Genomic DNA, 13,136 nt, shown 5'->3' with positions numbered 1-13,136 from the left:
CCAACAATAATATCAACACATATTTGCTAAATCACATCCCAAGAATGGGGTTTTTTGCCACACATCAAGAAATAACAAAATACACCTAAAATGATACTAAAATCAAATGGGTATAAGAAATTAAACCTTAATTTAAGCAATGGAAGAAGAATAGAGAAGATTTACTCCAACTTGGGGAAGATGAACTATTTTCTTCAAGTTCCCAAAAACCCTCTCCAAACTTGAGAGAAAATATCTAAAAAGTACTATTATATTCTGGAAATTGAAATAAAAGCTCGACTCCCTAAAATTAATAATAAGTTTAGTATATATAGACTTCAGAAAATAGTGCTGGCAGATCTTTTGGCGAGGTTAGTCGATGTCGCCGAATGATTCGGCGAATCATCCTTCTTTTGTTTCATCACTGTCTCGTACTTGCCTTCAGCATCTTCACGTTATGGACCATTGGGCAGTATAGTACTGCTTCGTGGAAATATTTGGTGAAGCGCCGACTGCTCCTTTCATCGCCTTTTGATCCTTCTTCTTCAGGGCTTCACGCATTGAAACATAGGGCGGAGTGAATCCCTTCGGTGAATCGCCAAGTGTGTTGGCGATGATCAGGCTTCAACTTCTTCGTTCTTTTCAGCCTTTTTGTTACCCTTTTGCGCCTAAGTGTCCATGCTTTCAATAAAACTTCAAATACCTGAAACTTAAGAGTTTTCATCAGATATTGAGACAAAATAAGCATTCGAGGACACTATTTTTATCAAAATAAGCCCTAAATGAGTCTAATTTGTGGACTCATCAATACCCCCAACTTAAGCTTTCGCTTGTCCTCAAGGAAACTGAAGTTCAGTCGTTCAACAAAGTGTCTCAAAATGTGCTACACAAGACTAAATCATGAACATACACAACAAGACTCAAAGTACTTATGCAAAATTCAACTGTGTACTCAAAGATTCAAGTTGTGACACACCACTACCAAAGATTTCTCATGCTCATGATACTTGCTACTAATGCAAGGTGAAGCTAAACAACAGTATCTGAATGCCCTCATACAAAGAATGATTCCATATTCATGCACAGGGGTAAAACATTTTAAGCTCAGGAATCATATGCAACACTAACACTAAAAAAGAGGAACACAATGCATGATTTCACCCATAGGCTTACCCTTATTTTCCAATCAACCTTCAGTTCGGCTTGCTCAAGATCAAAAAGGTATTTCTAAAGCTTGTAATGGAGCTGAGTGCAAAGATATGGTCATTTAGGCTCAGTGACTTTTTCCTTATGAGATGTGGTATTCTCAAAGCATTCCCTTATTTTCCTTTATCAATTCTTTTTCTAGTGCTTCTAAGTCATCTTTTTATTCACTCTCCATGTATTGCTTGGAAACCCAATTCCTATTGCACTTTTATTCCACAAAATTTAATTTTTTTTTAATTGTTTCCATTCTGTTCTGCAATACCATGGGATTGAGGGAGACTTATCTTGTACTTCTTGACTTCTCCTTTTCCTTTTCACCACATCCCCAACTTAGGCTTTTGGCCTAAGTTGGCTATTCTCTAAACAACAAATTAAGAGGATTATAGGTTGTGGGTCAAGTAAGGTCTAGGTTTTCATCAAGTTTCTCACAAAGAAGAATAGGCTCAAAGGGTGCTCAAGAGAGGTTCACACACTCACAGGGTAGGCCACAAAAGAGGTATATGTCAAATTGGCTCACACTCTTCAAAATTTGCCTAATATCATCTCAAGAGCAAGCCTTACTTAATCAATCGGACTAACGGGGTAAATTCTAGGTTTATTCATGCATGGTTCAAAATAATCTCATCACACAAGGCATCGACACTAAAGTCAAACAAGACTACACACTTTTGCTAGTGTGCAATGGTCATCACACGAAAATCAATTTGATTCTTGGCTAATCACAACGAGATGCAAAGAGTTCACATATTATTTATGCAACTTCATTTGGTCTCGTTGTAGTCGCACATTCATGTTTGTTCGATTGAGAGCACTATTCAAGTAATAGGTATTTGAGCGAAACCGAGACTCGAATATGTACGAGAACAACCACTTTCAACACAAGAGGTGCAAAAATTTTCAAAAAATGATTTTTTTTTTAAGGGTCAAAATCTTTTAGCAAATTAAAAACATAAAGGATCCATAAGCTCAAGCATCCACGAAAAGCAGTATAAGCTAAAATTAAAAGGAACAGACAACCCAAATGTACACAAAAACACAAATATCCATAACAGGCAAACAAAGGTGAGCCTCACCCCACCACAATAGAAATGTGTTTGTCCTCAAATGCGAGTAATCTAATTGCAAATGAGTGCAAATTTTTCAAAAATTAATTTGGGATTTTAGAGACTAACCTTTGATGGCGATCAAATTGCTTTTTGTAATGCTAAGTAGCAAAGAAATCCAACCCCAAGCACTAATCACCGACTAAAATACTAATTTAAGGCAAAAATCTAAAAACTAATACCTTTGGTGTGATTTTGGAGTGTTTGTAACGAGGGAAAGTGAGTGATTCAAACATTTGACCTTTTGTGTTTATATAACCGTTTAGTTCTTGTCCATTTGGCGACGTTAGTCGCACTTGCCGAACCACTCGGCAAAGCGCCGTGTGGTCTTTTATCCCGCCTTTTCTTCAAAATCTTCAATTTTCTGGGGGCCCAATCGGCGGTCTGCATCGAGATCGCCGAACAGGTTGGTGATGCGTCGAGCTTCTTTATGAGTTTGCCGAGTTTTATAGGCTCTGTAAAACTCTTGTATTGAGCCAAACGGCGGATCCAGTCGGGCTCGCTGACCTGTTTAGCGACTCATGGAATGGACTTTCTGCTCACCAATCAGAGATTTTCCACACTTTCCTCGGTTTATCTGCAATATCAACACACCATTATTTATAAAAGTAAAATCCTAAATTTACGAGCTTGGGTTGCCTCCCATGAAGCGCCTTATTTAACGTCGTGGAACGATACAACTCCTCACTTAAGTTCCATTAGTGAGGTTTTCCTCATTTTCATGAGGTCACCCCTCTTTTCACTCTAGGTAGAGGACCTGCATACACAAACAATAAACAAAGAAAACTAAAAGTAAAATTAGTAAAAACTACACTAAAAATAACAAAAAGCTCTAGTTAACTACATTTTCACGTGACACCACTTCCCAGCAGCGGCGCCATTTTGATGCTTATCGTGACCAACAATACTAGCCTACGGTATGAGTGTCTACAATCGTCGATAGTATAGTAACCCAACTAAAGGTTGGGTCGTGTCCCAAGGGAGTGGTTTGAGAATTGATAGAAAAATAAAATTAAGCTCCAACTAGTCGTAGCTAAAGATATTACCGATTAAAAACATAGTAAATTAAAGGGGGTGATACGAAAGTGTCAAATATCGACTTTGGGGTTTTGTTACAAGTAGTAAAAGCAGCAAAAAGTAACAAGAGAATCAAGTATGGGGAAATGTTCTTGGGGTGTGACCGCAATACAAGTTGAGATAAATAGTTGGGTACATGCTTTTGACAAGAAATTTATAAAATAATAGTGACTAGGAAAAGCTTTAAATGGAAATAAGTTCCCTCTCGAGTTACATACCCAGTTTCAAATGTGTTCCTCTCGGACACCCATTTGCCGCATGAAGACCAGCCTACACCTTACCCCACTCACTCTCTCGAGCTGAGTGTTAGGATATGGGACTAGGGCTCACCCTCTTGGGATGAACCTCATGTTGACTCACTCCTTAGGCCATTAGTCTAGTGGTCTTGGTTTCGCGACCTCCCTCCCGGGCAAGCCATAAACACATAAATGACTTTGTATTTGCAACTACAAACCCTTTAGATTAAACCACAACCACTAGGTGAAATCACCATTAAACTACATCTAGCCTATCAGCAAGCAAGATCCTACAATAATATCAACATATATTTGCTAAATCACACCCCAAGAATGGGGGTTTTTAGCAACACATTAAGAAATAACAAAATACACCTAAAATGATAGTAAAATCAAATGGGTGTAAGAAATTAAACCTTAATTTAAGCAAAGGAAGAAGAATAGTGAAGACCGACTTCCAACTTAGGGAAGATGAACTCTTTTCTTCAAGTTCCAAAAAATCCTCACCAAACTAGAGAGAAAATATCTAAAAAGTATTATTCTATTCTCGAAATTAAAATAAAAGTTCGACTCTGTAAAACTAATAATAAGTGTAGTATTTATAGACTTCAGAAAATTATGCTGGAAGATCTTTTGGCGAGCTTAGTCGATGTCGCCGAATGTCTCGGTGACTCGCCCTTCTTCTGTTTCATCACTGTTTCGTACTTGACTTCAGCATCTTCACATTTTGTACCATTGGGTGGTATAGTACTGCTTCGCAGAAATATTAGGCGAAGCGCCGACTGCTCCTTTCATCGCCTTTTGATCCTTCTTTTTTCAAGGCTTCGCGTACTGGAACAAAGGGCGGAGTAAATCCCTTCGGCGAATCGCCTAGTGTGCTTGGCAATGCTCAGGCTTCAGCTTCTTCGTTCTTTTTCAGCCTTTTAGTTCCTTTTTGCGCCTAAGTGTCCATACTTTCAATAAAACTTCAAATACCGGAAACTTAAGAGTTTTCATAAGATATTGAGACAAAATAAGCATTCGAGGACACTATTCTTATCAAAATAAGCCCTAAATGAGTCCAATTTGTGGACTCATCAACTATGTCACCCAATGACACAGAACACAACGATGCTGAAGGCTAGTGTAAGATGGCGACAAACTACACCAAAGGGCAAATCGCTGAGTTCATCGGTAATTCCGACTAACCTCGCTGAAAGATCCCGCAACACTATTTTCTGAAGTCTATAAATACTAAACTTATTATTAATTTTTAAAGAGTCGAACATTTATTTTAATTTCCAGAATAGAATAGTACTTTTTGGATATTTTCTCTCAAGTTTGGAAAGGGTTTTTCGGAGACTAGAAGAAAGAAGGATTTCATCTTCCCCAAGTTGGAAGTGGGTCTTCCCGATTCTTCTTCCTTTGCTTAAATCAAGGCTTAATTTCTTATACCCATTTGATTTTAGTATCATTTTAGGTGTATTTTGTTATTTCTTGAGGTGTGGCTAAAAACCCGCATTCTAGGGGTGTGATTTAACAAATATGTGTTGATATTATTGTTGGGTCTTACTTGCAGATAGGTTAAATATAGTTTAATAGTGATTTCACCTAGTGGTTGTGGTTTAATCTAATGGGTTTGTAGTTGCAAATACAAAGTTACCCATGTATTTTCGGCTTGCCCGAGAGGGAGGTCGCGAAACCAAGACCACTAGACTGATGGTCTAAGGAGTGGGTCGACATGAGGTTCATCCCGAGAGTGTGAGCCCGAGTCCCATATCCTAACACTCAGCTCGAGAAAGTTAGTGGGGTAAGGTGTAGGCTGGTCTTCATGCGACAAATGGGTGTCCGAGAGGAACGCATCTGAAATGGGGTAAGTTGCCCGAGAGGGAACTTATTTCCATCTAAAGCTTAACCTAGTCACTATTATCTTGCAAATTTCCTATCGAAAGCATGTACCCAACTATTTATCTCAACTTGTATTGCGGTCACACTCCAAGAACTCTTTCTCATACTTGATTTTCTTGTTATTTTTGTTGTTTTTACTACTTATGACAAAACCCCCAATTGATATTTGAAACTTTTGAGTCACCGTCGTTTATTTACAATGTTTTTAATCATTAATATCTTTAGCTACGACTAATTAGAACTAAATTTTATTTTTCTATTAATTCGAAAAACCACTCCCGTTGGTCACGATAAGCATCAAGGACCTCCAGTTATTGTGGGGGTCCAAATGGCAGACAAAGTCGTGATTGCCGACGTGGTAGGCGATTCGCCAATATGCTCCTGGGCTCACCGAGTTTTATAGACTCCATTTTAAAAATGTCTTGAGTCTAACGGTGGTCCAAGTCGAGCTCTTCGGCGAGTCGCTGACTGGACTTTTAGCTCGCCAACATGTACTTTTCAAACACCTTCCACACTTTGACCTGCACAATTAACACACCATTATTTTAAACCTAAAATGAAAGCAAATAAAAACTTGGGTTTCCTCCCAAGCAGCGCCTTAGTTAATGTCACGGCACGACGCAAGTTCACACTCAAACCTCATTCTTGGGGTTGGCCATAGTATCACTAGGCAAACCCCATTGCTGTCTTAGATTCAAATGAGATGAGATATGACCCATTTGGGTCTCCAACTTCTTGATCAAGATGGAATGAGAGGTAACCGTCTGGATGAGGATTGACACATCTTCTTTCATTACTTTCAAAATTGTATCAGACCCCTCAACTTTGTTGAGGATACGAGAATGCATATCCTCCGACCGACCACCTTCCTTCTGAATCCTTTGGTTTTCGACGCTCATGGGAAGGCACATACCTATCCTTCTCCCCATCCTTCCAATTGGGATTTTGATCCCTCCACTCTCGATCACGATCCTTCCAACCTTCTTCCCTATTCCAACCTTGGTTACCACCCTGCCTCGGGTAGTTTGAACGATAACCACCACATTAGTTGGCTAGGAAATTCACCTTTTCGTTGTACAAAGCCTCAAACTTGGCCTCATCATAATTAACACACCTGACACCCACGACATTGACACTTCGAGCCCCATTTCCCATGATATTTTTGGACAAAATGTCAAGTTGTGTCATAATCTTGGCCATGTTCTGGTCCTTCTCTTGGTCTTTCTCCATCTGCTCCTTGGTCAATTTAAACGTGAGAGGGAAGACCTGATCTTCACAGGTGTACCAATCTCGATTAATCGTGGTCATGCCATCCAAGAGCTGAGCTTCTATAACATAAGGTTGTTGCATCAAACCTCTAGGAGAAATTTTATCAGCAACACCCTTGTTTAACAAATCAAGACATCGATAAAAATACTACAGCAACACGTTGTTAGGCAAGCCATGAGTTGGGCATTGGAGCACCAACTTCTTGTATCGTAGCCAAGTTTCATAAATTGGCTTTCCCTGCAGACGCTTGAAGCTCTAAATATTGTCCCGAAGAGTCATCATCTTCGAAGGGGGGAAAAATTGCACTTGAAATACGGTGACCAGCTCCTCCCATGAAGTGATTGATTCACGTGACAATTCAGCCAGCCACTTACATGCTTCTCCCATAAAAGAGAATGGGAACAACCTCAATCAGACCGACTCTTGGGATATCTTCTTGAAGGAGAACGATCCGCAAACATCCACGAAGTTTCTAACATGCTCATGGGGATCCTCATGAGCCAAACCACCGAACAGCCCCTTCAATTGCAAAAGCTGCAACATAGTACTTGTGATATGGAACACCACATTCCCTTTAGCCAGAGGCAAGCGAATGACACCAATTCCACCCAAAAGATGGGGGTCTTAGCATTAGGCTCGTTGACATCGTTGAGGTTTCCGATGTCATCTTGGTGGCCTACTTGGCTACCATTTCTTCCGTTCACACTCATACTTCCTATTTAAAAACACAAACAAGAAAACCAGAACTAAAAATAAGTAAGTTCAACTATGAGTAACAAGAACAAAATTCAACCTAACTAAAAATTCTCAACCAACACCACTCCCCGGCAACAGTGCCATTTTGATTTCACGTATCAAGACACTTCTTCCAATTCTAAGTGCCAATGATCATTAGTCAGTAATATAACCCAACTAAATGAGTTGGGGTCGAATCCACAGGGAGTGGTACGTGTTTGAGAATCAATAGGAAAGTACGAATATGCTCAAGTCAATCATAGGAATAGACATTATCGAATAAAAACATAAATGAAATTAGGAGTGACATAAATGTCAAATAACAGGGGATTTTGGTTTAATATCAGCTACAACAACAACAAATAACATAAAAATAACAATAGTGAGACGAGTTCTTGAGATGTGATTGGATTTTAGGCTAAGGTAGACATGTGGGTGATTTCAACTGTTAGTAAATACCTGTAAATCAGTGAATAAGATAGACGTTAGTGGGGACAAACTTTCTCTCGAATAATTTACCTCGAATCAAGTTGGTTTATCTCGAACACCAACAAGCATGCAAATAAGAACAACCTACGCTTTAGTCCATTCACTCTCTCGAGCTGAATGTGTTGAAAAAGGTTTAGGATTCACTCGAGAGAGTTGAACCCATGTCAACCCAATACCCACAGACCATCAATTCAGTAATCTTGATTTTAATACCTCTCTCTCGAGTAAGCCCAAAACATGAAGGTAGAGTTGCATTTGCAACTACAACCCTTTAAATTGAACCACAATTACTGATTGAAAACACTTTTAAACAACATTTAAAATAACAATTAGCAACACCCACAAGCTAAATCAACCTATAATCTCATAATCACACCCCTAGAATTGGGGTTTCAGCTAGACATCATAAAAAGATAGAAATCGTTACCAAATTATGTTTCCATCAACTAGTAAGATTAATTTGGTCTTTACAAAGGTCCAAATTGAAGAATCTCAAAGACCCACTTCCAATTTCTGAAAAATGGAAAACTTCAATTGTTCAAAGCCAAGGAAAAGTTTTGTTTCAATACTCAGAGTTCAAAATAAAACATTCTAAAAATTCTATATTACGAAAACTCCTTTTTAAACTAAAATTTCAAAAATGTATTTATACTCTCCAAAAATATGTTGCAAAGGACCATTCGACGCAATATGTCGAGATCACCGATCAACTTGATGGTCCGCCCTTTGGTCAGTTCCATCGCCTTTTTTCTTAGGCCTTCAACATCTTCAAGTTCTGTAAATTTGGGCGATCCAATCACTACATCACAGAACCGTTCGGCGACACGCCGACTGCTCCTTTCGCTCACCGACTTGATTTTGTCCTTCAAGGCTTACCACACTGGAACTTTAGCCGAGGTAATAGTCATTTGGCGGCTCGCCCAATGGATTAGGCAATCAACATGCCTTCTTTTCTTCGTTCTCTCAGCTGCCTTGTTCCTTTTGTCCGATTAGTATCCATGCTTTGTTCCTAAATCCAAATACCTGGAAATCAAGGATTTTACATCAGTTATTGACACAAGATAAGAATTTGAGAACACTAAATCTATCCAAATAAAGCCCTAAATGAGTCCAACACGTGGACTCATCAATTATCACAATAAATTGATGTGATCAAAGGAATTCATCTCCTCTAAATTTTGTTGTTATAAACGTAAGTATGGGCGTTGGCTTTATATCCCTAGTAGCTAGGAAAATATTTCTCTATTTTTATGCCAAGAAAAAAAAATCATTAAAATAAGGGAGAAGTTCTTCCAACAGAATGGTGGTTTACTCTTGAAACAAAAAAATCTCCTCTAAAAAGGGTGGTGTGGAAGCAACCAAATTTTTATAAATGACGAATTGAAGAAGGATACAAACAACTATGTCAGTGATATAATTCTTAATCTTGGTAGAAATGGAATTGTATACAATGGTATACTACCTGATAATAGTATAGTTCCTATTAAGAAATCTAAGTTTGTGGATGAGAATCAAGTTGAACAATTAACCAATGAGGTACTTATTCTTACTCAAGTTAACCACATAAATGTGGTGATACTCTTTGGGCGTTGTTTGGAAGCTAACATGCCTTTACTGGTTTATGAATACGTTTCTCATGGAACTCTTTACGAGCATATCCGCAGCCAAAATTTAACGCATTGGTTCTCTGTGCAAAATCGGCTCAGAATTATTGCAGAGACTGCAAGTTCACTTGCTTACCTTAATCCATATGCATCCATGCCAATAATCCATAGAGACATCAATCTACCAACATATTACTAGATGATGTTTACATAACAAAAGTGGTGAATTTTGGATCTTCAACATAGTCCTTCTTGACCAAATACATGTTGCTACATTGGTTCAAGGAACTTTAGGGTACTTAGATCCTAAATATTTTCAAACAGGTCAATTGACCGAGAGAAGTGATGTTTATAGTTTTGAAGTAGTTCTTGCAGAACTTTTAACATGAATGAAACCTATTTTGAGGGGCACAAGTGATAAGGACAAATGTTTGGTAGATAATTTAGTATCTTCTATGAGTAAGAATAGCTTATTTCAAATTCTTGATCGTAGAATTGTAAGAGAGGGAAGTCTTGAGAAACTTTAAAAGATAGCTGAGCTCATGAAGAGTTGCCTTCACTTGCATGGAGAAGATAGGCATACAATGAAGGAAATGTCTATGGAACTTGAAAGTTTAAGAAAGTTCACTAGCCTTTCGACTAATGGAAATAGAAATGAACATCAAAAGGATATTGAATTACCATATCTCTATACAATTCTAGTTGATTTTAATACAGGTATGGACAACTTCTCTGGACAATATCCCAGCTCCTACACAAATAGCAACATCTTTTTCTGGAAAATATAGTTCGGACAGTTGTCACGACCCGAACCTACAACCTGGATATGGCTGACACTTGAGAACCATTGTTGGCCCCCAAGCGAACCCTCATCCTAGCTGACTACAAATGAAAGACTAACTCATGCATACATAAGAATCAAATTGAAAGAAATGCTAAATCAATAGTGTAATAAATCTCAAAACTCTCTGAATATATTGAGTATGAAACATAAGTTTTGAATAAAACATCTGAAACTGAAAGTCTCTCAAAAACTCTCTATCTATGAAGCATCTACTGTACAAAGATGAGTGTTGTAATAAGACCCACGACTTCTCAAAAGAATTACTACAAACAACTCCTAAAAATGGAGTCCTTCGGAAGCAAGGAGGCCTTACTTTAAAGCGGATGAAGTGATCTCAAGGGACTCTTGTTGAGGATCATAAGAACCTCTATCTGCATCATTAAAGGATGCAGGTCGAATGACATCAGTACATTCAATGTATGAGTATGTAATATAGCTAAATAACAAATAACTGAAAGATAGGACTGCAGTAGATATAGATATATACTCAACTGAATTGAAAGAATTGAAGAAGTGAAATCATTAAGACTAAACAAAATACTTACTCATCTCTGAACTCTACATATTAAGTGATACAATAAAAATACACTTTTAACTCTATTTGGGTGATTCTCTAACCGACAACCATCACTATGAGTTATGTGATGATACAATGTCTCGCCCATGCTAACAGAACTGTCCTATTCCTTGTCGGGGTATAGAACACCTCAACTAAGTGGATCCACTTAGCTCCGCCTGAATGCACTAAGGATTCATCTAAAAAGTATGATCCTTTGCCTAAGTTGGCATACATGGTTTATGAGAATTTTTAGTTTTCTGAACTCATCCCATATCGGAGATCAATACTACTACCAATAATATATATATACTCATGCTGAAATGTTTAAAACATACTCTTTCTCTGTTTTGAGGTAGTTACTCAAAATAACCTCTTAAAAGAGGTAACTGCTCTGAAATATCTCTAAACTCATTAACTCATTTAGAATTCAAAGGTTTTTTTTTTCAATGTAAAAACTGATATCTTTGGAATAATTAAGTCCCGTATACTCTTACTCAATTCATATTTAAAAACTCTTTCTCAAAACTATATCAGAAATCATACTATGATCTGAACATTGATGACTAGAGAAGTCATTATGTAATCATATTTCAAAACTCTTTCTCAAAACTCATCTTTGCTTACTTAGAAAATCAGTTTAAGACAAAAATGTTTGTTTTAAAAGATTCTCAAAAATTATAACTCAAAATAGGGTTCATGCTTAAATATAGACATGAACGAATCAACTCAAGGATCTTAATAACAACATAGAAAACTCAATACTCAGACTTTAACGACATTACTCATCTCAAGAATACTCAATTCATAGGGTTCTTGTTGAAATATAGACATGAACGAATCAACTCAAGAATCTTAATGCATAACATATAGAAATTCAATAATTAGAAATATAATTTCGAAAAGAAATAGGAACTCAAGAACTCAAAATAAACCTATCTCAAGAATACTCTAATCAAGGGATAAAATCCTAGATTACTCTTTTACTGATTGAAAAGTAGATGTAGAGCGTGAGAATGATCTAGTCCAACACTTTGATAGCCTTACATACCTTAAAGAATAAGGTTGTTGAATAATCTTGAAGAAGAACTTGATTAGAAACTTTGAAAACCTGTCTTGAAGGAGAAAAATCAAGAAAACCTTTCTTGATATACTTGAATTAATTTCTTGAAACTCTATGGCCAAGAATTAGGATTCCATTAATGATTCATACTTGTATGAAGAGGTTTGAGTTGGAAAGAATGAAATTCTTGGAGAAGATACCTTGAAGAAGAATCTTGAAAAAGTTTGAAAGAATCTTGAATGGAAGTCTTCTACTTTGATTTTTCCATAGGGTTTTACCTTATGGTTTGAGGGAGAAGAGAATGGGGTATTAAGAGATGAAAATATTATTGGTTTGGGTCTTTAATTAGTCAAGAAATTCATTTAGAGTTATCTTAGAGGTAAAAAGATAAAAATGACCTATTTTAATATTTTCCCATTGGCTAATTCGTCACTTCATTGTATCAGGTTACTAAAATGGTCATAACTTTTTACTCAAAAATTGGATTGATGCGAAATTGGTGGTGTTGGAAAGGAGATTCACACAACTTTAATTTGATAGGTCATGGGTAATATAACTCTTTATATTTTAAGAGATGTGGTCGTTTGAATTCACATAAGAAAAATCTCATAGTGAAACTCAATTGGAAGGAAAGTTTTCAACTCAACTTTACACTAAGGGATTCAACTCAATTTCACCCTAGAATCTTAGATTAATCAAGAATACATGTATAATAATACTAAAATCATGAAATTACATCATAAAAAATCATAAACAACCTTTATCCACTCAATTGGATCAACATATAACAATACCCACAATATAGGAAGGAACCCTAACTAGAATTGGGGATTCATCTTCACAATTGGGGGAAACCCGACGGCTTCATGGATGAAAGGGATCCATGAATGAATAAACCATCATACCTTGATTACAAATCCTAGTAATCTTGAAACAATAGAGTCTTGACCTAGCTTGACCCTCTTCTTTTTCTTCTTCTTCTTCTTCTTCTTCTTCTTCTTTCTAGAGAGAGAATATTTGAGAGGGAATTGCGTTTATTTTTGGTGAGTTGTGATACGCTCAAATTACACCTCTTTACAGAAGTATAA

The 13,136-nt window shown here is 37.1% G+C and overlaps 1 pseudogene; it reads left to right on the top strand.

Moving 5' to 3' along the window:
• LOC102592390 (wall-associated receptor kinase 5-like) overlaps positions 1–9,974 on the top strand; it is a 14,558-nt pseudogene extending 4,584 nt beyond the window's left edge.
• Positions 9,975–13,136: the final 3,162 nt, after the last annotated feature.

This window comes from Solanum tuberosum, unplaced genomic scaffold (genome assembly GCF_000226075.1).
Source record: "Solanum tuberosum cultivar DM 1-3 516 R44 unplaced genomic scaffold, SolTub_3.0 scf00016, whole genome shotgun sequence".
In the NCBI taxonomy this organism is placed as follows: Eukaryota; Viridiplantae; Streptophyta; class Magnoliopsida; order Solanales; family Solanaceae; genus Solanum; species Solanum tuberosum.
The sequence above is the reverse complement of the archived record's forward strand: the minus strand, read 5'-3'. Positions and strand labels throughout refer to the sequence as shown.